Source organism: Ochotona curzoniae, unplaced genomic scaffold (genome assembly GCF_017591425.1).
Source record: "Ochotona curzoniae isolate NIBS_2020 unplaced genomic scaffold, NIBS_Ocur_1.0 scaffold_4505, whole genome shotgun sequence".
NCBI classification, from domain to species: Eukaryota; Metazoa; Chordata; class Mammalia; order Lagomorpha; family Ochotonidae; genus Ochotona; species Ochotona curzoniae.
Genome location: NW_024467118.1, coordinates 17,012,845 through 17,038,854, shown reverse-complemented (window position 1 = coordinate 17,038,854; position 26,010 = coordinate 17,012,845).

Genomic DNA, 26,010 nt, shown 5'->3' with positions numbered 1-26,010 from the left:
CTTTCCGAGATTTCATTGAGAAAGTGATGCTCAAACAAACACTTATAAAAGATGAACAAGTCTGTCAAGCAGGGATCACAGGGAAGATCATTCTATATAGAAAAAAAAGAGCTCTGGGGAAGCCATCTGTCTGATACCACCCTGTATCTTATTCTCAACCTTCCAAATGTGCCCACACAATCTCTCTTTAAGGCCTACACAAACTGAATAACCTTCCACGTGATTAACAAAATTATCCTATAGTGCATGGCCAAAGAATATACATTTTTTAAAGATTCAGTTTTATTTGAATGTCAGAATTACAAAGAATGTAAAAGAGACACAGCAAAAGCTCTTCTATCCGCTGGTTCACTCCCCAAACGGTCACAGTGGCCGGAGATGGGCCAGTGTAAACACAGCAACCCGGAGATTTTTCTGGGTCTTCCACATGGTGGCAGGAATCATCCTCTGTTGTTTTCTCTGGCCATTAGCAGGGATCTGAATCTGAACTGTCGCAGCTAGGAGTCAACCAGGCAATAATATGAGATGCCTTTGAACCCAGCGTTCTTATTTATCCTAGTTTCTGTTTCCAGGCAGCATTTCTAAGTATCTGTACTCAAAAAAAGGACAAACATGTGAGACTATGGATTGTATGTGTATGTTTGAGGAGGAAGAAAAATTGTGAGCTACTCAAGGAAACCATGATGCAATCAACCAAATCAACCTGGAGCCACAGAAAAGCTAACGGTAGAACCTTGGATGGGCTAGACTGAAGAGAGGCAGGGACACTAAAGTAGAAATGGCAGGTGCAACAAGGTCTCTGTTAAGCATAAATCAGAGCTTATTGTGTTTGTAATAATATACAAGTTCAGGAAGAAGGAAAATCAGAAGAGAGAAAACAGAGAAGCAGACTTTGTTTTTCCTAAGTCATATCAAGCCAAGAAGTAGATTCAGCAAATACTACTTTTCTGTGAATTCGGGCTTAATTAAGAAGTAATGAAACCAGTAAAACAGATGCAATCTGAATGAACAATGAATACGTCAGGGCAAGCGTTTATGTCTCTATGTGTGTGTCTTTTAAAGGAAGTTAAGAATACATCCTTTTCTTCTTTTCAATATATTATTTGCTCTAAGGAAAGATACCAGGGTTCTGTTTTCCTCGCTTAAGAATTGACAATGCCTTTTAGCAGAACATGCTCAGATATAACATCTTAGAGATAATAAACATTGTAAGCAGAACTTGCTCCTTTTTCTTGTAATTTTACAAGCATAAATAATGTTTAAAACTGAAAGAGAGTAAATAGCTGTCCTTGTAAGGGCATATTTATATTTTGTTTATTCTTTACCAGTTATTTTCCTCTTTTTTTTTTTCTTTTCTCTTTGTTTAGTAGATTGCCTTGGAAACCATCTGATAAAACAGTTTTTTTTTTCTTCTCATCAGTGATGCAGATGACTTGAGATGATCTACTGAGGGGTGAAAACAACAACGAATCCAAAATATACCATATGAATTCATCCCATCCACAAGGCAAGGACTTGTGGGGCTGAGGAGGGAAGGGTGGCGTTTGCAGCACAAACATGCAGAGGCCATATCCCTACTGATGACCTTCAGACAGACTGGCAGGAAAACAATGCTTCCGGGGGGATAAACATGGACACAAGTCTAACAAGAGGGGACAAGAAAGCCCAGAGAAGTAGATGAAACTCAGCAGAGAATCTGCCCTCAGCAAGAAACATGGAAAAGAGCAATTTTAATGACTCACAGGGGAATGTTGTTGAATGTTACACAATGACAAAGATGAATGTAACTGGGAAGTGGGACCTTGAATTCAAACAATTGAAAGTCATGAAGCAGCACAAAACCATGGGATGGTGAGGCAAGGCGTGAAGATGAGGGGGTGACTATGGTGAGCAAGTATCAGGTTCTAAGGCACGTAGAAAGCTAGGTTTGCAGTGTGGACAACGGAAATAAATTCTGAGGATAACTGGATGTTTTGTCTGTTTGGGGGGATGTTAAAGTAGGTAAAGGAATGCACATGAATGTATAGAGATAAAATGGTGTAATTGTTACACCATTATGTGCTTTAATCATAATACATGTACAGCACTTGTTAATAACTATAGTATATTTATTAAATAATTTCTTTACATATTTCATTCTTGGTATCCTAGTAGTGATATAAACTATATCCTTCATAATCCATGTTTACAGATTGCTTGTGGACCTGAAAAGCAGTGGAGGACTTTGCAGATCCTTGAGTCCCTGAACCCACATAAAAGACCTGGAAGAAGTTCTTGGAGCCCAGCTTTGAATTTGCTCAATTCCAGTGGCTGTTGCCATTTGAGGGAATGTAGCAGTGGGTTGAAAGAAATCTCTTCCTCTTTCTCTCTGTAGACTTACAATTCAAATAGAAACAAGTATTTTAAAATAAAAAAGAAGTCTGCAGAGAATAAGCATTTCAAATCATGAATTTATTTTTTAGCATTTTGAAAGAGAAACAGAAGAACAAAATTTTCCATCCTCTAGTTGCGCCTCCAGTGCTTTCAACAACAGGAGCTGGGCCAGGCCGGGACTCCCACATGCACAGCCGGCACCTTCATAGCTGGCCTGCTGCCTTCCAAGGTGCCCATTATCAAGTAGCAGGAGTGGAACTGGAACTTCATTGCAGGCAATCTGATAAGGAGTTCAGGTGTCCTGAAGGGTTCCTTAACTGCTACTCCTTACGTTTGCTCCATGAAATAACGTTTGAATTAAAAAAAATATTCAGAGTTTAATGCCTCCTTTACTCCTGTTTCATTGTAACTGATGTTACAGTTACTTTAAAATGATGAACCAAACATTCATTTTAAAATTTCACTTATTCCACATTTTGGCAGGCTATTTGTTTAAGTGCTTCGATGTGAACATCTTACGTCAGATAGGACCGGACTTCCAACATGCATGCATCAAGTTAACCTGGTAACATGCGCCAGATTCTGTTCTCTGCCCTCCGATTACAGCAGGAGGTAAAGCACTTACCTGTCCTCATGCAATTATACTCTGGCAGACTTGCAGTGCTCTTTGGAAGATGAACACCATACCCTTAAATACAACACAAAGACATACATTATGACAACTGCTCAAGCAAATGGTATAATTCCACATCCATGGGCAATTTTTTGTCCAGGGACATATCTCAACTAAAAATGGTCCAGACCTCAGCGATGCACTTTGTAATCAGCAATTTTAAAAAATTTGTTTTATATATCATTCCTTTCTAGTAGTGAACCAAGTTTTATTTCTGTTGGACTTTAACAGTGCTTCGTTTTGGAAGCTTTAATCATTGCTTTCAGTTAACTCATAACACCACACCCTAGTTGCTGAATACAGGCGTCTGATGATTTTTGACACCAGGTCTATTTGTACAGAAAGGCATTGATTTTAACCAAATGTGTATTCCTCACATCATCTGCCTCATATAGCAATGAGCAGTTCTTGCATTCAGAGCTCTTCTATGTCAGTGTCTAGCTAAAAACGTAGTTGAGGTAAAGGTTCTAACTCTGAAAAAAAAAAGGGGGGGATTAGTTTTAATACTTTAGAGTTTGGCTACTGCAAAATGTGTATTTTCCAGTTTCCCACCATGAGACAGTAGTTTATTTGGCCCATTGCAACAATCACTTAGTTTATGCAACTACTTTCATTCGTATGCAGAATTTGGAATCATATAATCACCACAGCAGTATTGCTTGTCTGGTACTGGTAGCCAAATGACATTTACCGTACTCAAAGAAAAGCTAGGTAGGGATAAAGTGAGTGAAAGCAGAGGTTAAAAAAAAATATATTCCTTAAATGTGCTCCACTCTGGAGACTTCTGTAAATGTGAGCCAACTCTCCTGGGGCAAGTTAGAATGCTCTGAGCACTTGAGATTTTGTGATTTTGTCCCAGCGGAGCAAGATTGCTACAAGCAAACAAAAGTTGTGTTAGCTTCCATAGCTGTTCTCATAGAAACTTCAGTCATGTTTAAACCATGTGCATGAGCATAATAAAATACAGAAAAAAAGCACCAAGAATTTCATGCCACATTTTCCAAAAAGTGAAAAAAAGTGAATTGGCCTGGGGGAGACAGTCATTTCTGGAGGCTGAAGAGAGGTCACAAGTACAGCTGTTTGCATAGGTTATTTCACGTGTGTATGCCTGTAAAGGCATTATAAATACCATGAAGCACTTTACAAATGTAATTATTATTGGCTAATTTGATTTCAACATGAAACGTATTTTATCTTCTGAAATCATTTTCTACCACAATTGTCAATTTGGGGAAAGCCAAAGAACAGATTGGTTACTCTCTTCGTAATTTTCTTGTGGTCCACCCATGAGAGTAAAAGAATTAAAAAGATAAAATAACAGTAATGCATCTGTACTGATTTTCAGGGTATTGCCTCAAGGTTTGTTTTCATTTGATTTCTACAGCCAGCTCTCAACAACACAACCTTGTAACAGCAGACTTTACTGGTATTTATGATTCATATCTTTCCTCCTTTATTCTTCCTTCCTTCTTTTCTTACTTTAAATGGCCCTTATATTTTTTTCTTCCAACAAACAAGCTATTGTGCTAATTGTTTATTAATTGTTCATTTTATTTGCAAGGCAGTTAAAGGGAAGGTAAGAGAGATCTTCCATCCACCAGTTCAGTGCACATAGGCACCCAATAATCAAGGTTGAAGCAAGCTGAAGTAATCAGAAATATCATTCCTGCCTTCTGGATGTTGAGTAGGGATGCACAAACTTGATTTATCACCTGTTGTCTCCTCTAGTGTACATTAGTAGTCAGTTTGATCACAGCAAGCACTGGGTGTGTGGAGACAGTGGAGGAGCAACCCATGGCTAAAGCATCCCAGTGAGCACCAGTTCATGTCTGGGATGCTCCCCTTCTGACCCAGCTCCTGCTATTAAGCTGGGAAAAGCAGCAGAGGATGAGCCATGTACTTATGCCCCTGAAGTGCCTTTGGGAGACTAGGATGAAACTCCTAGCCTCTGTTTGGCTCAGCCATGGACATTGTGACCATCTGGGGAGTGAGGCAGCAGATGGAAGAGCCCAGTCTCTGCTCTCCTACCGCCTGTGTAACTGATTTTCAAAGAAATAAACAAATAAATCTTTAAGAAGCAGAGGTGGAACAAGACAGACTTGCTCTAATACCCAATGTGAGTGCCCCTAGTGGCAACCTAGTGCATGGCAGCAAATGCATGCCTCAATAAACATGTTTTAAGTCATAATATGTGCAAGATGCTAAGGATTTTATTGATTAAACTATTGGTTTGACTCTGAGAATTTTATGGCCTGAGCAATGAAGCTTTATCTGTGACAAAGGCAATTGCTGTGTGCTATTTAGCTCTCTGCAAAAATAATTTATTTGCTTTGAGGTCAAAAGAGAATGTTGGCGCTCATCACGTTTTCTTGCAAAATAAAAATAAAACCTGCCTTTAAAGTTCAAATATGCAGATATATGTTATTTATCCCATGTAATAGATTTAAATTTGTGAGAAACAAGTTCATTTATTTTCACTGATTAAATGATTCACACAAAACCGTTTGTCCTTAGGCTTTTGGAAAAGCTATGCCCTGTGAATGTGACCAGGAAATTTGCAATTGATAAAAATGTGTTGTATTAACTTTCTCCAACTGCCATAAGCCATCACAGAGCCTGTGTCTTAAATCAATGGAAATTGATTCAAAGATCTGTGCTTCAGAGATCTAAAATTAAGGTTTCAGCAAGACCAGGGTCGCTCCAAAAAAGGGCCCTTTTCCTCTTGCATCTCTGAGTGTCACAGACATGGCTTGGTTTGGGGGACACATCACCAGACTCCACCTGGCCATCATATTGCCTTCTTCCTGGGGTCCTTGAGGTCATGGAGAAGTGGGTATTACATTGTCCTTCAGCAGTCTCCAGCACAAGAGAGCTCTCCCCAGCTGCTGGTTTCTGTATATGAGTGGGACAGAAGGGACATTTTACATTGTTGGTTTCTCTCCACCTGCTCCAGGTATGGAAAACAACTGTCAGTGCTGCGACGATCCAATGCCAGGAGCCAGGAGCTTCTTCCAGGTCTCCCATGCCAGTGTAGGAGCCTAAGCATTTGGGCCATTCTCGACTGCTTTCTCAGGCCACAACCAGGGAGCTGCATGGTACTCAGTGTGGCTGGGATTACAAACAGAGCCCCTACGGGATCAAGGCACATTCAGGGCAAGACTCTAGCTGCTAGACCACCACACTGGGCCCTACTGGTCCTCATTTTATAAATTTTTTTAAAGATTTATTTTTATTATTTTCTCATTGGAAAGGCGGATATACAGAGAGGAGAGACAGAGAGGAAGATCTTCCGTCCGATGATTCACTCCCCAAGTGAGCGCAACGGCCCATGCTATGCCAATCCGAAGCCAGGAGACTCTTCCGGGTCTCCCACGCGGGTGCAGGGTCCCAAAGCTTTGGGCCGTCCTTGACTGCTTTCCCAGGCCACAGGCAGGGAGCTGGAAGGGAAGTGGAGCTGCCGGGATAGAACCGGCACCCATATGGGATCCCGGGCGTGCAAGGCGAGGACCTTATCCACTGCGCCACCGCGCCGGGCCCTACTGGTCCTCATTTTAAAGATGATGCAAAACTTCAATGCAGTTCTGGCTTCTGAGAATGGCTTGGCGTAGACCTGGTTGTTCTCACCATTTGAGGAGTGAATCTGCTAGCAGAATTTCTCTGTCTCTTTTTTGAACATATTTTTTTCTTTAAAAAGTAGTGATTGCCTTAATCAATGTCTACTACTATAACAAAATGTCACGGACTGGGTAATTTAGAAACAAGAGAATTTTATTTTACATAGTTCCCAAGTCTAAGTCTACAGTTAAACTCTGGAAGATTTGAAGTGTCACAAAGTCTTGCTGTCTATATCTGAGATGATGTTTTATTCTTGTTTCTTTATGAGATAGAACAAAGACTTGGAAATGTTTTGCATACTGCAGGAAGCTTCTCTTCTAAGGTCTATTGACAGCAGACTTTTATACTATATTGAAAAGCTTTTAGACAAATGTCTTTGGAAACAAATATTTATTTGGGGTCAGTTTCAAAGCTCACAAATTTGGTAGGCTCCATTAGTTTGGATCTGAAGACAAATTTCTTGTTTGCAGGGCACGAAAGGACACAGACAATCCCATGTCCAGAAGGAGTGTATATGTCTTTCTCTTTGTGGTCTCAAGCTGCAGATTTGATCATTTGCATTCTACTAATAACCTTATCACACCCAATCACCTACCCAAGGCTCTGCCCCTAAATATCACAATTTGTAAAGTTTTCACCACCTTAGTAACATAAGTTTTTCAGTTTTGGACTGGTGCTCTTCTACAGTAGGCTAAGCGTGTGCCTGCAATGACAGCATTCGCATGGTATCAGTTCATGTCCCAGTGGCTCCACTTCCAATCCAACTCCTCGTTAATAGCCTGAATAATCAGTAGAAGAGGGCCCCCATGTGGGAGAATTGGAAGGAAACCTTATCTCCTGGCTTTGAACCAGCCCAATTCCAGCCACTGTGGCCATTTGGAAAGTGAATCAGCAGTTGGAAGATACAGCTCTGTCTTTCCTTCTCTGAGTGTAACTCTAAAAAGAAAATCTTTAAAAAGACTTGAATTAAAATGAATACATTTTGTTAAATTTTTAGCATAAGGGCAGTAATCCCATTCACATCCCAATCCCATTCAGTCATGCTTAATTCTGGCCTAAAGTTTTCACAACTTAATATTATCACACCAGAAATTAAATTTCAACATTATTATTTGGGGAACATATTCATACAATAACAATTACATATTATGTGATAAGATTGACATGAATATCTTTTTAAAAATCTTTTAGGAAAGTTTTGTGAAAGTAATTTGAAGTGCCAGACACATTAGAATACCTTGATAGTATTTTCAAAAGCAAAGCAAAATATTCAAAGTTAAATTTGTACGTAATTTGTTATTTTCATTGGTTCTTGAAATATTCAGAAACGATGGAGATATTCAAGAACTAGCCTCTTTCCATATTGGAAACGGGCATACACAGGATATGTTGTTAGGACTTTAAAGAATGTATACCTGATTCATTTATATTCTGAAAAATGAAAAAGGGAAAATTGAAGGAATGAGATGTCTATACAGGTTTTATACTGTGTTAGAAACATTTTTAAAAGAGATGTATTTAATTTCAAAAGCTACATGAGATTGAACGTGAAAAGTCATCTTAAAACAAAATTGGCTACAGGGTACATATTCAAACAAAAAAATCCGAAGTTAAATATCAAATGCAGGTGAGAATACACAACAGCTAATACCCAGCAAAAAGGAATGCAGGCATATTTAAACACAGTTTTCAGTTTCTGAAAAACTAAACACACTTTTCCATAAAATTAAGCATCTCTCATTCTTGGTGTTTATCCAAATAAGTTGATAATTGTGTCTATACAAAAAAAAATCATACACAGATGTTTCTAGAAACTTTATAAGTAACTGCTAAAACTTACAATCAGGATATGATTCAAATAAAAGAATGCACAAATAAATTGTTGTAAATCAGATAATGCAGTGTTGAAGGCAAATGAACTTCTAGGAAATAAAAAAGGCATGGAAATGCAATTTTTTTTTATTTCAAATGAAGTAAAGCCATCTAAATGGGATGTGACAAATGACAACAACTACATAACAACCTGGAATGTGCAAAACTATGGAGACAAAAAACTCAGTGTTCGCAAGGGTTTGAAGTAGGGGAATGAGCTAACCAGAGCAGAGTTTCACAGCAATTTAAACTCTTGGTTATGATTCCTTACTAAAACAATGGATTGTGAAGAATCAGGCGTGAAGCCTAAAATGAACTGTGCACTTCGGTGACAATGATGATTCAGTGTAGCTTAATCCACTACAACAAATGTAGGCGTGAGGTAGGGATATGGAGAGACTGTATGAGTAATACACAAGGAAATGTATTGGAATTCCAAAATATTCTGTCTAATTCTATAACGAACCCGAAACTTCTCCAAATATTAAATCACATAAAAAAAACTGTAAGCAAATTTTTATGACTAATCCAGGGAAGTTTCAATGAAATTAAAAGGTGTCCATTAGCTGTTGCAAGCTCTAGTTGTTCCACTTCAGATCCACAGTTCTGGTGAAGTGCCTGGGAAGGCAACAGAGGAAGGCACAATGGCTTGCTGCTACAATGTGCTGTGACCATGTGGCAGATCCAGAAGAAGCTTTGAGCTCCTGATTTTGTTCTTGAATTTGTGGTTATTTGAAGAGCGCATCAGTGAAAAAAACACCTCTTTCTCATTTCTGTCTCTTTCTGTAATTCTGACTTTCAAATAAATTTTAATGAAGTCATAACAATAAATAAAGTGAGGATGTGAATTAGTATTAATGAAGGAATAATTTAAAAACCATAATTCATTTTTTTATTACATCACATGGCATTTGTATAATTTTTCATGAACATTTAGGAAATCCAACAATAGATTAAAAGTAAGCCAGGCCCTGGGATTATAAAATCACAAAATGATGAAATATACAAACATAGCAGACACACATGCATTCGCATAGAGACATGTGGAGACTTCAAAAATCTTGTGCAAAATGAGATTTTTAAAAATCAAATACTATATGTATATATATAGCATTTTCATAACATAGAGTTTTCATGAAATGTTTCAAGAACCCCTATATTCCATTCGTGTAATTCAAAACAGGATTAAAACCAGTCTTCCAATTATTTTGTTTCCTGGCTTGGCTTACATGACATGTAACGTGAGTTCCATAGTTATATTACATACTAATATTTCTCTTGTTTCTTGCTAGATTCATTCAGTACAAGCATATTTCAAAATGAGCCCATTGCTCTGCCATAGCTAGGAAGTGAAATGAAACCATGTTTTACAGTATACGGATTTTATAGATCAATTAATGATAGCAACATAAAGTTCTGGTGCAGGGGGAAAAGAGAACAGAACCAGAAAACCTGAGACAACAAGAAATAATGAGTATTATTTGCTTTAGTGTTTATCGAATACCTGAAATTTTCCTAAAGTGGCATTCACAATTTTCTACTTTGGGAACAGCATCATATCCCAAGGAATCTTTTGTAGTCTTGAATCATCTAAGGGAAAATGTAACCTTAACTTCCCACTCAGCTGGTGGAGAAATAAAGCAAGATGCTAGCAACTTTGGCTCCTGAATCATTACATTCAAGAATCAAAGCCAACGGTTACACACAAACATGAAGAAACCACATAAGGTAAAACAACACAAAGCATCAGATGGGTTTGCTCCAAGCCCAGGATTTATCTATTCTGAATTCAGGAATATTAAGCCTCTAATAATTCTTCTTACAACGTCTTTGTATGGCTAAAGCTCTGAGATTCACTGTGTCTCATTATCCAGAGCAGGGACAGAGAGCCTGGAAAGGTCACCTTGCTCTGATGAACTCCTCGGAGAGAACAGCGTGTGAATTCCCATATCTCGGTTCTCTGGCGATCAATAATCTTCTGTCTCCCAGCAGACCTGCCTCCTGTGAGGCTGCCTGTTCTTTCCTGATGGGCAGCTGCCTCACCTTGGGGGGCTGTTCTACTTAGGATCCATTAACCCTCACAGAATGTACTCTTAAGGAAATACGCCCTTATCTTTTCCGCATGCTGAGAGATGGTGAGTGGGAAAGGAGCAAAGTCAAGAGATGGGTCTTGTATCAAGCTTGTATGTGCACAGGGCAGAAGGGAAGTAGAGGCTGATCTATTCTATGTGTGTTGGCTTATTGTCCTTTCTTACTCTGCTTAATATTTTACATTCCCATGAATTACTTTTTTTCTTTTTTTCAGCAATCTATTTTTTATATGTTAGGCTAAACTCTGCCATGAACTTTTGGAAAACAACATGTTTCACTAGACACATTAAAAGCAAGGCAAAAAATTGATTAATACATATCTCAAAAAACTTCTTCACTCAACATGGCAGACTTGCTGAGAAAGTCTAGACTTCCCTGTGTGTTCATAAGTTCATGATCAATTGAGCCTGCTATAAATCAATTAATATTTTGCATAAACTAGGTCTTAGTCCAATATAAAAACATCAAGATCAATACGTTTAAACTGTTCACTTAATACACATTAGCAGTATTTTCAAATCAAACTATTTCTGATTTTAGGGGTATTGCACTTAGACTTTACACTGATAGTTTACAAAGATGATATATTCCCAAAGAGTTGAGTTGATTCAGACTTCCCTTCAGCAAACATCATCGAAGTTAAAAGTTTGCTTCATTCCAAAATTCTGCTTAACACTACTGGGAACCATTTACTTCAATGTGACCCTAACAATTTCTGAAAATGAGCATTTATTATCATTTTCCAGTTCTCTTCATTTATTTGAAAAGCAGAGCATTAGACATAGACACACAAAGAGATATAAACCCTCCATGGGCTGTTTCCCGAGATGGTCTTAATAACCAGGTCTGGACCAAGCTGAAACCAGGAGCTAGGAAACTCATCCTGCTCTCCCACACAAGTGTCAGGGTCTGCAGCATTTGAGACATTGTTTTCTGCATCCATTGTGTGCCAGAGCAGGGAGCTAGATCAGAAATGGACACAGAACTTGTATTCAGTGTGATCTGCAGGTATCTGATGCAGCGGTTAAAGTATGCACAAACCAAATCTGCCTCAACACACATTCAGTCTTCATCTAATGGAGAACGTAATTGGTCTATTAGTTTATCGGAAAAAGGTTAAGATGAATAACACTTCTCTAAAATATTTATTTGTTTGCTTAAAAGTCAGAGAGGGAGAGAGTCCATCACCTGGTAACTGTCAAGATGGCTAAAAATCTAGGGTTGAGCTAGGACAAAGCCAGGAGCCAGTAGTTCCATTGCTGTCTGGCATGTATTGTCAGGAGCCCAGGGACTTCAGAAATCTTCTCTTGGTATTACCAGCCCACAAGCAGGAAGCAGGTTTGGAAGCTGAGCAACTGAGACATGTATCAGTGTCTCTATGTGACACTGATATTTCAAGTGCTGCTTGACCTGTTGTGCCACCATGCTGGCTCCATGTAGGGTGAATTTTTTTTTTTTTTTAAGAAAAACTAATCTGTGTACCTGTGTTCTAACTGCCTGGATTATTGTATAGTAACTAGTCAAAGGGAGAACTTTTTGGGGACACAGAGTAATTTGACATCTTACTTTCTCTGTTTTTGATGCCCTTTTAGAAAGGCTTTATCTAATTTCTTTCTGTCTAGCTAAATGATCTGTAGAAAAGAAATGGCTGGCCTGGCACAGTAGCATAGTGATTAAAGTCCTCACTTTTCACACCCGGGATCCCATATGGGCGCTGGCTCTAATCCCGGTGGCCCTGCTTATTATCCAGATCCCTGCTTGTGGCCTAGGAAGGCAATCAAGGACAGTCCAAAACTTTGGGACTCTGCACCCGCGTGGGAGGCCTGGAAGAGTTCCTGGCTCCTGGCTTCTGGCTTCCTATTGGCTCAGCTCCAGCCATTGTGGTCACTTGGGGAGTGAACCATTGGAAGGAAGATTTTCCTCTCTGTCTCTCCTCTCTGTATATCCACCTTTCCAATAAAAATGAATCTTAAAAAAAGGCAATAATAGTAGATTTAATGTATTCACTTATAGTTTATTGAATACATGTATCTACAGCCATCTAGGAGTAAACCAAAGATCAGATAGAAGGTCTTTCTCTTTCTCCTTCTGGCAGTAAATCTGCCTTTCCAATAATAATAATAATAATAATAATAATAATAATAATAATAATAATAAACTTTTAAAAAAATAGCCAAGAAAAGGAGTCAACCCAGTTGTCTAATAATATATGACTGGATAGAAAAGGTTGTATATACACATTACAGAATACTAGTCATACATAATAAACCATTCTGCTAAGTGAAATGTGCCAGTCTTCTCTGATATCTGGCAGCTAAAATTAAATAAAAACAAAGTTTTGCTGCTTTTTATTTATTGAATATTATAATTATTGGCAAATTAAGTCTGTGATATAGAGTGTATTTAAATTACATGTTACAAAGACTGATTAATAGAAAAGAGGGGATGAGAGTATTGGGAGAGTGTACGGTAGTGAGGGAAGCGTGATTATCTTCTTGGAACTTTACCTATGGGAGGGCATAAGATCTATTCTCTATATATTAACAAATAAATTAGCAAATAAATTTTCCTAGGCAGAAAAGCTGAAAAGTAATGATGTCATAAACTTCTTATTCGCTTACAATGAACTGGAAAGAGAAAATGATATCCATGGAGGATGAACCTGACCCATGTGTGAGGGCTGGTGAGCTGTCTGGAGAAAAAATGAGAACAAAATCCTGAGGTGTAAGGACCATGATACTTACTGTCCTTGTCAACTCACTTCCAAATTACCAACAGGTTATATTCAGTAGACTCGGGAGATCCGCACAGTTGACTCTTACAAGCTAATGAAGAACCAGTGACAGCCCATTGCTGACACTGTGTGTCACTGATCTGAATAACTTGGAGGACCAGAACATTGCTAAAGAAGATAGAAAAGGGAAACTGATAAATCTTAAGGGAAGGATGGGTTCTGAATTTATATTGAAACTTTCTGAGTATAATTTGCATCCATGGCATCTAGATACATTCTGGTGGCCATTGAGTGACAGAATTGAGAAGTAAGGGGGTTAGACAATGCTAGACTTCAATTTTATTAACTTTAGTGAGAATGAAAATGTATTTGATAACTTCAGTCACTCATCTTTGGCTCAATTGTATGTTTTCTTAGATCTGTTCTCAAAGTCATAATCTTGATTTCTGACCCTATGTACTGGCTGGATCATTTGCCCAACATTAACCTACCTCTACTTGCTCTATGGATGAATCAGAACATAAAATTATCTAACTGAAGATGCTGCTTATGAGGAATGCATCTAGAGAGACATATTCAAATGATACTAAAAGACAATGAAGGATTGGGCATTTTAGCACAATGAATTAATCTGTTGCTTAAGCCTGCATTCCATCTTGAAAGGCTGGGCTTTAGTCCCACTTAGATTTCTGGTCTAGCTTCCTGCTAGCGGACATTGTAAGAGGCAGCAAATGATGGCTCACCTATAGGAGTCTCTTCCACCAAAGCAGGAGACTCGAATGACAGAAATTCTAGCTCCATGCTTAAGTGTAACCAACTCCAGTTGCAGTGGCTCTCTGGGAAGTGAATCAGAAGATAAGAGATCTGTATATAGGTGTTTCTCCTGCATAGAGTTGTACTAGGCTGAGATTTGAAAGAGAGATGGAATTGTCTCCATGAGGATCAGGAAAACAATGGTATATTTTCAGTGGTAAGATGGAGTGAACCAGCACTGTGAGAAATGCAACACAGGGTAATAGCATGATTTACAGAGTAATTTGGTCAAATGTGAAAGTGATAATGGTAAGATCGGAAACACTGTGCACAGGCAGCTTCAAGGCATTCAAATGATAAAATGAAAATAATGTTAGAGGAAAGCAATAGTAATTTCAGGAGAACGGAATATGCTTAAGGAACTGTACACAGTGTTTGTGAGGTGACTCAAAAGCTTAAAATCAAGAGATAGTAGCAGGGAGTAAGGAAATTCTAACTACTGGTTGACCCATAGATTAGAATATTGAGATCCCATAGACGAGGACCTGCTGAAGTTAACCCCAGCTTCCAGTTAGTGTCAGCGTTGGAGAAGGTGAGATGCCCAGATTGCTGGCACCTCTTTGGCAGAGTTACTTCGAGTTTTTTACTCCCAGTGTTAGTACGGACGGACTAGCCACAGATGCTGTGGTCATTTCAGAGATTGAATTGGCAGATGAGAGTTTTCTCTGCCTCTGTCTCTCAAAACAAATAAATAAATAAACAGGAAAAATAAAAAGATAGTCAATCCTTAGGAATATGAACAGCAGTTTGTGCTTGAGTAGATGAAAATTGGAAATATGCTGATATTCATGATGATTGAAAATAAGTGAACATTTAAGAATACTAGTCTCCACTTTAAAAAGTTGAACTAGTGATTCAGAAGAAACATTTTCTCTTTGTTCTCCAGGTGTCCAGAAATTGAAATAATGGCCAGCAAGAGCACTAATATTTTCAATTTAACTGTGAAGCTTGGAAATCTAGACAGAGAATCCGATGCCTTTCAAAGAGACGCTCGCACAGTGCACTCAGACCTCAACCTGTTGGGAGGTGCTTGAGTTGGTCTTCTTGGCTGAATGGAGGTGAAAGCCAGATCAAAACCTGGTAAGGAAAGAATTGGCCTCTAATATTACAAACAATGGCTTAGCTTTGGAATGTTTCTGTCTTCATTCTGGAATCATACTGTCTATTCTGGTATACAAGACAAAAAGAGTATGGTATATCAACTTTGAGATATACATGTGTTCCCTCCCAGTTTATACTTCTTTGTCTTTCAAAAGCTAATGTATGACTGATATCAGATGCATAATACATCAGAATAAAGAGAAACATTTAGAAGTTTACTACTTGCTGCATATGAAAGTGAGAGAAAACACACCCTTGGTCCATCAATCGACTTTCCAAATTTCCATGATACCTGGAACTAAGCCAATAGGACTTAGGAGCTGGGAATTCAAGTATTGTCTCTTCTACCGCTGACAAAGGTTTGACTATTTGGATAATAGCTCTGGTTCCCAGGGTTGATGTAAGTGAAAAGCTGAAATTTGGAACCAGACTAAGGATTCACACCAAGGCATTCTGATACCAGCCAGGGGAGTTCTTAATCGGCCTTTCCACTGCTAGCCCAAATGTTCACCTCAACATACAAACTTCAAGTGATCAATATTTCCTTCTCTAGGTTTGTACCCATAAGTTATTTCTTCTTTCTGTAAAATTATGTAGTAATTTACAGCTGAATATGTTTTTTTCACCATTAACATTAAATGTGTTGGTGAGAAAACATTTGATAATATTACAATTACTTTATTAGCATTGTAATATAACAAGTTGATTATTAGTCATATAAGTCAGTTTTAAAGCTTAGTATTAATTATTTCCTTTGCAATAAAATCTCAGGGCCATTGTTACTTGGTAGTGGGTGAAACTGTCTTGCAGTGCTGGCACTCCCTAAGGACACCGGTTTGTGTCCAGCTGGTCCACTTCCAGTGCAACTCCTGGTAACGGACTGCGTAAAGCAAATGAAGACAGCCTATGTGTCTTGATCCCTGACACCTATGTGGGAAAAACAAATGAAGCTCCTGGCTCCTGAGGTTACCCTGTCCAGCCCAGACTCCACTGGCTTTCTGAAGAGTGAACCAGCAGACAGAAGGTCTCTCTGTGTCTCTGTCACTGTCTCTAAAACTCTGCTTTTAATAGAGCTAGATAAGTTTAAAATCAAACTGCTGAATGCAAAATTTTGCTGGCCAAAGGCATGATGACGTATGCTACATGCAATTCACACTCTCACAGTTACTGTTTTCTATCTCAGAAACTTTTTAAGTCTTATACACGTTATGTCCTTGCAAACATATTTGGTACTTCATAATTCAAGTATAATTTAAATACATTTTTCCTTATAGCTTTTTCAACTAACTCTTTCTTGACACTATTTTAGGGTACCACTCCCACACAGTTCTCATTAACAACCCTGCTTGACAGTAGGTTCAGGGAGACGAGGCGGCGGGGGGGGGGGGGCGGATTACTCAGCTCAATTATTTTCCTTGTGCTAGAAACTATCATTTGCAAAAAGCAAGCAAAAAATGCTGAGTAAATTATACACATATGCATGGATCTCAATTATCTGTATTAGCCCTGTGAACATTTGCTTGAAAAGTTCAAAATCGATGGAAGTCAGAATTTTTAGTATTAGATTTCCCTAAACAATCTGAAAAAAATTCCTCCACCCTTTACTAAAAAATGGAATTACCATGAGGATGTGACGTATTTCAAGTTAAAAAAGAATGAATGACTGAACTAGGAAATATAAATAATAACTTGTTTCAGAAAATAAAATTTAAAAAGCAATTGACACGACAGAATCAGATTTTCTAAAAAGTACTAATTTGGAAATATAACTCATATTTAGAGTCATCAAAAATTTCTGTTTCATATCTATCCTTTTTCTAATGAAAAATGTATAATTTTTTAAAAATTCAGTTAAGATTTTGAGAGAATTTCCCAGGTTTGCATTAGATATTTGCATATGAGTTTTCATCATGAAGTAGGTGTAATAGTCTGAATGACTAATAAGTTAGTAATAAGTTTTTAATAGAGATATTCCCTTAGCTCTGTGAAATACCAGCTGACTATTTCATAAGGGAAAAAAGTCATCACCTGTCACATAGGATGAAGAACTGCACAAGGTGTCAGTTACTTCACTGGAGGTGATGGCAGAGTGAATGCTCAGCTTTTCTACAAATTGGAATCATCATGAACACAATCTTAGAAAAATTATTCATCCAAAATGTATGAATTCCTAATGATGATAAAGTCATCACTTTTCTACTAACTTATGATTTAGAGAGAGCTTTTATTAACTCTGTTTTAATTTCATTTTGGCTTCTATTTCAAATCGTAAGATAACACATTCATTGAAACTGGTTTTGCTAAGCATTTTCAATTATCTCCACATGATCAAAATTTCACTGAAATTTAATCATCTTTACTGTAATCTGGAGGTAGAACACAGCCTAGAGTTTCCCAAACAGCAGGAAGCTCCAAACAAACCTAGCCAGCGAAGAATCCTCTATTCTAACCTCAAGCCTTTGCAAGTGTACTGTGTTGAAGAGACATGCGTTTTGTTATGAAATAGAAAACATTCAGAAAATCAAGTAATACATATGAAAAGGAAGTGACAGTTAATAACAAAATGTGTAATCGTGGGCAAGATGGTGAGATTATCATAGCAAGGCTAGGATGCTACATAAGGATACAGAAATATTGACACATACACAGATAAATATAGTGTTACTATTAATGATATATAAATATAGATAATACATAGCTAATATCACAAAAAGTTTACTAAATAGACATGATCAACTGAACCTATGGATTAAAATAATTTTAGAGGTGGATATTGTTTAATCTGAAAGCACTAAATGGGATAAAAACAACAAAATGCATGAGGCATTTTCTTCCAATCTCACTTTTTTTTTTTCTTCTGGTATCTGGGGAAAGTGGAGACAGAAATGGAAAGGGCTGTTGTCAGCAGCCCAGCTGATTCAGTATCCAAAAATGGGATGGCCACCCAATGCCATCCCAAGGTCCTTGATATGAAGCATGTTCCAAGAATATTAAGTGATTTTGATAATCCTGAGATACACTTGATTTTGTTACTCCAAGTTCAGATCCATTGACTGACAGTCCAGCAAAGAGCCTTGATTTATCCAGATACTTGACCATGAGAGCTGACCAGTTTGTTCTTCCCTCGGTGGTACTAGATGTCCTCTGCAGGCTTCAGTGAACTGGCTGTCATGTCTCTCATGAGCATTTGGTCAGGCCATCTGCCACACAGGCCTCAGCAACTGTGAGACCCAGTTCTGACATATGCAGTCCAGGTCAGAGCACAGATCCAGTGATTTTTCCCCATGGTTGGAGTTCTGGGTTCATTGATCCATTTAAGGAGGTTCACTAAAGAGATTTCAACAGAGGTGACCTCAGCCTGGCTTCTGTGTGTGTCATCCAGTGTGGGGTCCAGCTCAGTCCATCACCCACGTCAGCCTACGCATGCATTAGCCGTTGCAGTCACTTGGTCAAGTCTGTCCCCCGTTCCATCTCGTACACAAACCAATGGACATTGCAGCCCAGTATAATCCTGCCCAACACACTCTGCCCTCATGTACACCAGTGGGAGCTACAGCCTAGTCAGAGCAACCCTCAGTAACATCCTCTGCATGCCAGTATGTGCAGCAGCTTGTTCCAATCTGTCCTACATCCCATTCAGCTTGCATACGCATCAATGGGCATTAAAGCCTAGCTCAACCCAACTGACCTCACTATCCAGCCCACACACATGCTAGGGGATGACACCATCTGTTTAGCCAGAGCCTCCCACAACTCTGGTACTCATGCTCACCAGTACAAGTTGCAGCCCATCAGAGACCAGCCCACCTTTTCACTACTAGGCCCACTCCTTGTCCTGGATCTTGAACTTTCCAGGTGGTTCTACTACCTAGATTGACAGGACTTGCCCCCAGTCCCAACACTTGCCAGCTCATGCTGTGGAAAATTCTAACCAGCTTACATTCACCAGTGGATATGGTCACTTAGCCCAGCCTGGCTCTCCTCCAATCCAGCTCACATGCATGGCAACAGATGTATGCCAACCTCTTGTGTCCCCAGTTCTACTTCTCACACTCACCAGTAGGAGCAGTGCCTCCCCTGCCTCTTCCCAGGTCTTATGTATGCTGGTGCAAGTTGAAGCCCAGAATGGTATGGCTTGCCTCACCTCAGCAAGAGTTTAATCCTGGATCAGCTTAATCTAATCTAAATTCCAGCTCTTGCTGGTGGGAGCTACAGCCTAATATAGCCTGGTATGCCCCCAATCCTGGCCCTAATTTGAACTGGCTGGAGTTGTGAAACAACCCAACCAACCTGCACCCCATCCTGGTTCTCACATCTGCCAGTGGGAGCCAGGAACTCATCCAGCCTGGCCCACCCCCAGACGTGACCCACACATATGCTGGCTGGCACTGTAACCTGGCTTTGCCTGGGCTGCACCCACCATTGATTTCCCAAACTCCTCTCTCAGGTCACTGCCCAATAGCATATCCCATGCACACCAGTGGATCCTTGGCCCAGCCTGACTTGGTCCACTTCCTTTCCTGTCAGAAACAGTGGCTCTGCCCAACCAGCCCACATCCATTTTGGCTCTTACTTCTGGGTGTTACAAGCCCAACCATGCCTAGTTCACTCCCAAAGAGAGTTGTTATGTGGTACAGAGACCTAGCCTATGCTGCACCTACCCTGGTTCATGAATATTAGCTGGTGCTAGAGCTTAGTCCTGTTTGGCATACACCAGACCCAGTCCACACCCATGCCAAGTGATGATGCAGTCATATTCAGCCCAGTTCACTACCCATACTCCAGCTCATGCCCTCACTAGTATGAACCACAGCCCAGTAGGGGAATCCTCTTTGTTCTCTGACCAAGGTAGCCCGCAGTCACAGATTTTGTACATGCCAGTGGTTGCTCCAACACAGCCTGGCATAACTTATTATCCAGCTTGTCATTTGCAGTCTTATGCTGCACCCTGACCTGACCTGGCCTGCATCCAATCCCAACTCTTGCTAGTAGGTGCCACAGACTAGCTCCCATCCCTTGCTTTCATGCAAACCAGTGAGAGTGATAGCCTAGCTGAGCTTTGCATTGCTTGCACCCCATCTTGACTCCTGCACATACCAGTGTGCTATGGTTTGGCCTGGTCCTGCCCTGTCTGCCCCTTACAGAGCTAACTTGTTAACAAATGAACCAGCCCTGCCCAGCCTTACGAACAACCAGCCCTGATTCATTTGCTCAACAGAGGGGATTATGGACTACCAGTAAAGTTCCCTAAGTTCTCTCACCAGTCCCACTCCAAGACCCAGATTTCATGAGTCCCAGAGTATTCTCGGCTTTTACCCAGCAGTCTGCTCCCCAGTGTTGATCTTTGTCCATGCTGGTGGATATTACAGCCCAGTCCACCCACATCCAGTTCTCTGGTGTGCCAGTGAGTGTTATAGGCTGGACCAACCTGGCCTGTTCCCAACTCCAAGATCCATGATTATTGGTGAGTTCCATGGTCATGTATAGCTCAGCCTATCACCACTCCAGCCCTCAAGCAAAGCAGCTGGTATGACTGTCCTACAGAGATAAGGCCATGATCCCCAACAGACTCTGCTCCCAGACCCAGTACTTTTGTGAGCTGGCTAATGTCATGGCCCATTCTAAAATAATCCACTCCCTGCTCCAATACTCACTGGCAAATACTGTGGTCTAGCCCTGCCAGGCAGGACCCCTAGCTATGCTTTTGTGTGTGCCAGTAGATAATGGTTGATACCAGCAATGCAAGCTCAGATCTCCCACATGGATATGTGTATTGGTTTAGACCCAAATGGTCCTTCAATTTCCTTCCTCTACACCACCTGTCTCAGCCCTTTTATTTACCTGCAAGTGCAATAGCCAGGTTGGTAGAAGTCCCTGAGAAGCCACTCCTTACCTGTTATGTCTCCTTCAGCTGTCCGCCCTCCCACACAACTGCAGATCCACTTAATTAAGTGATACACAGCCTGCCATGCTCAGTCCTCTGGCTGTGTTCCATGCTAGTCTGGGTCTCTGCCTGCCTACCTGGGGCCCATGCACCGTCACACATGGATCCCCAGATCCTGTCTGTTGACTTGCTGGCAAATGTCCCACACATACCTTTAAAATTAAAAAACAAATGAAATAGAAGTGTTGACTATTCTGGCACACTGGTATAGTTAACACAAATTTGGCATTAGCTAGCCAGGATACAGGCCAGCTGTTAGCTGCTTTTCTCCTAGTGGTGTAACACTTGCCTGGGTGACTCAGGCTGTTACCTACAGCTAGGGTGCAGTATTATCGATGTCTACATATCACAGCATGTTTTCAGTTCATCAAAGGTATGCAGTTCATTTGTTTCTGAGTTTCTTCTACCTGTTTCCTTGTCTACAGCTCAGGAGATGCTGATTATTGTGCAGTCAGTGAATACTTTGTTCAGCAGAGTGTGCACAATAAAATAACCACCTGGAGGCTTTAATAAATGACATAGCAACATGCTATATTTGAAGAGAGCTAAGCTTTTATTAGAATATCACATACATTAGCCAAACATCAAATAGTTTTTGCAACTTTCTTTCTTTTTTTGTACAGAAAGCTATATAAAAGGAAATTAAACGGTCTCCATAATTTTAGTAATGAAAGGACACATGACCTGCCAATTTAGAGTATTTTACTTAGTTAATTTCATGATCATGTATTAAATATGAAGCTCTCAACTTATGAGATTCAAGTATAAAAGAAAGTTTGAATTAGATATTACTATTTACGGTTATTACTCACTTATTGAATATGATCTATTACCTTTTCTCCATTTCCAAATACAACTGTTCAAAGTTTCAGAATCACAATGTATGTGAAATCCACATATATTATCTTGTAAATTAAGTTGGAAATTGGGATGATTGTGCAGAATCCAGTAATTCCTAATTTCTTCAAATATCAATTAAGTTGTTTTGATATTTCGTTTACTTAGTACTCCATACTCAGAAATTTGTAATAAAGCTCAAAAAGAAGTATAATGACAGAAAATAGTCTGATCACGATCAGTGTTAAACATATTAAGTGGAAACTATGATTTTTGGCTAAATAATTAAACATTGTTAGTTGTTAGAATACAATTCAAGATTTTTTTTTTAATTGGAAATACAGATATACAGAGAGGAGGAGAGACAGAGAGGAAGAGCTTCCATCTGATGATTCACTCCCCAAATGACCGCAATGGTTGGAGCTGAGCCAATCCAAAGCCAGGAGCCAGGAGCTCTTCTGGGTCTCCCATGCGGGTGCAGGGTCCCAAGGCTTTGGGCTGTCCTCGACTGCTTTGCTAGGCCACAATCAGGGAGCTGGATGGGAAGCAGGGCTACCGGGATTAGAACTGGTGCCCATATGGGATCCCGGGCATGTAAGGCGAGGACTTTAACCACTACACTCACTATCGCGCCAGGCCCTACAATTCAGATTTTACATGACCTTCTTCATTGATTCAGCTCATGGCATACATTACAGCTAAAAGTTTTGAAATAATCTTTTCTTAGCCTTAAGAAACTTGGTCTGCCTCAGAAAGATACATTCTTAAAACAGCTAGACTGTTTATATCTTTCAGGCACTTGCCATTGCCTTGAATAAAGGAGGAAAGGTCTGCCTTATTGGGTTAGGGAGTCTTAACACAGAGTCATAGGTGGAGGAGAAGTACTGTAGAGTACTGTTGATTTCATGGAGAGTCAGGGATGCTAGCATTTACTACACAAGTTTAGAAGATGCAGAGCCATAAACCATTTATCGTATTATAGCCAGGGGGATATTTGGGGACAAAATTGTCCCCTAGCATTTATATGTGTACACATAAAGGTATGCATTTACATATCTTTAATTTCTTCAAATATTTATTTGTTTGACTTGAAATTCCGAGTTACAGAGAGGAAAAGGGTAAAAGAAAGAGAGCAAAAAGGGGAGAGACAGAAAGGGACAGAAAGTAAGAGTGAGAGAGAAGAGAAGAGAAGAGAAGAGAAAAGAAGAGAGAAGAGAGAAGTTTTCTATTTGCTGGTTAACTTCTGGAATGGCCACTTTCGCCAGAGTTGTTCTTGTCCAAACATGGTATCCAGGAGATTCTAGCAGTCTCCCAAATGTGCAGCATTCAAGACCGTGGGCCATCCTCAACCACTTTCCCAGGGAGCCAATTCACAAGCAGAGGAGCTGGGACTTGAACATCCCCTAATAAAGTATGCTGGCTTAGAACAGACAGGAAACATTCAGCTTGGACTCCCATATACCTTACTAGGTAGGACACAAAGATTAGTTACTCCTCACTAAAGTATTGAAGATTTCTCTTGCACACCCCACCTGAAACTGTTCTGCACATCAATTGTTAACATATGCCATTTTAGAGTTATATGCCTGTTTGGACTATCCTAACATTCGCCAAGTTCAGTAAAAATCATGCTTCAATATGATGAACTGCTAAATATAAAAATGAAAATTGACATGAGATAGCTGAATAGTACCGTATAGCCATTTTAAGGTGTACAGCAGCTGGTTGTATATAAACTAATATTGAAATATCAATGAAGTAGTCACAGGATGAGGTTAAGAATTTGCATTTTCTAACATATTAGTCACTTAATGCCACGTGATTTAACTCCATAATGTTGTAAATTGTTGATTTTATATTGTGGCTTTTCATTAGAAGGGATGATATTCTGCCAGCTCTGCTGTCAGACCAGGGATGGTCTCCCAAGGAAACTGTTGAATTTATCTGGACAGTAAGAGGCTGGACTCTAAGTATGGTACATGCTCCCAATGAAGGAATCATGACCAGATAAGAACTGTACTACTGCAACAATGTGGAGGAATTCAACATAGCGGGAGGGCACGAGGAGGGGTTAGGGGAATCCCAGTGCCTATGAAACTGTGTCAAAAACCGAAATTAAAAAAAAAAGTATACTGGCTCTGCAGTTGTTGGATTAACTTAATATGCCGCTATACTCCACAATTTTTTCACCTTTATGTATTGTTGTCTTACTGCACAAAATATACTTTACTATTAATATTTTAGTAGATCCAATGCTACTCTTTTTTGAACAATTTATGTAGTTCAAAAGGATCAGGATAGTTCTACCTTCTTTATTCCAAATGTAAGAGTCTCCTAAATTATAGACATGCTCACTCTGTATAGTACTGGTTTGTACTGTCATCTTAGAGAAGTAATCTCCAATCCTTTTTTTTTTTTTTTTCTGGAAGAGTACTGAATAGACAATATAGAACAGAAAGAATTATCACGCTGAGTAATGCAAGAGAAGAAAACAAAGTCCCTGACTTCAGCTCTAGCCTGTGCACATTCATAGTCTGCTCCATAAGAACTCAAAGAATTACATTATTTTATAAAAGTAATTTTCACTGGTGTCTTTTTCTATTTATATTTAAGGAACTTCATCACTGTTCACAATTCAATTTCTCCACTTCCTAGCTAATTTTGGAATTTTCACTTCCACTCCACATTTCTTTCTTTCTTTCTTTCTTTCTTTCTTTCTTTCTTTCTTTCTTTCTTTCTTTCTTTCTTTCTTTCTTTCTTTCTTTCTCTTTCTTTCTTTCTTTTTTTCTTTCTTTCTCTTTCTTTCTTTCTTTCTCTTTCTTTCTTTCTTTCTTTCTTTCTTTCTCTCTTTCATCTTTTTTTTTTGTTGTTATTTCAAGATCTTACAAAAAGTTCTGGTAAATAAGTATAGTTGCAGGATCCCAGGGCTTTGGGCCAGCCTTATCTACATTCCCACATCAAAAAGAGGGAGCTGGATGAGAAGCGCATATCTGAGGTACGAATCGATGCCCACATGGGATATGAGGGCTTGCAGATGGAGGAGTATCCTGTTGAGCTCTTGCACTTGTTTTAATTTTTTTTCTTCTATGACTTATATATTGTTTGGTAATGTACACACTTTCCTAATCCTTCTTAGTATTAAATTTGTAGCAGAAAAGTAGAACTGTTGATAGCAAATATGAGGGAACGATCAGGGTGTGAGATTTCCACACTAGCTATAAGACATAGGAAGAGTTTAGCTCTTGTGACTTCACAATAATGACACTTAGAGGTAATTAAATATTTTCTAGTAGCACAATGAAAACATCCCAAAGAAGGAACTATTTAAAATGTTAATTCCAAGAAATACGAAATGAAACTAGCAATATTTTTACAACGATTTCTTTCTTGCTTTCACTTACATCTGTAAGGAGATGTAAGGAGACTTGGAATCCACAATTGACTTTTAATGAGGCAAATCCCTCAGATTTAGTGTAGAATCCCTGAAGGCCTTCTATTAATTCCTTTTTATTAGGGTAATAGCTTTTTAAATGAATTTTTTTAGGGAACAGAGCTAATGGATTGTAACTAGTGTTTTCATCCTCATTGAAAAATCTTCAGGCAAGTTATGGTTTATGAAGAGATGCTCTTCTCACTTCTTGGCAAATACTATTCAATTATTTTATAAAAATCCCACAGAACTTTCTGGAATTTAAGAGCAAATTCTTTTCTTCTTTGAGTTCGTAATTTTTTTTTAATTGATCTGGAACAAAAAGAAATGAAAGGGTGGCACAAGAGGAGGAAGAGAGAGAGAGCGAGAGAGAGGAAGTAATATTTTACATCAGCTGGTCCACTCCTCGAAGATCTGTAATAGACTCGTGTAGGTGAGGTAAAAGCTACAATCTTCTTGCTTGTCAGTTAAAGAGTTGCTCACACTGCAATCTTGCTACTCTGCCCCTTCAAGCTCTTAGTTGGCAG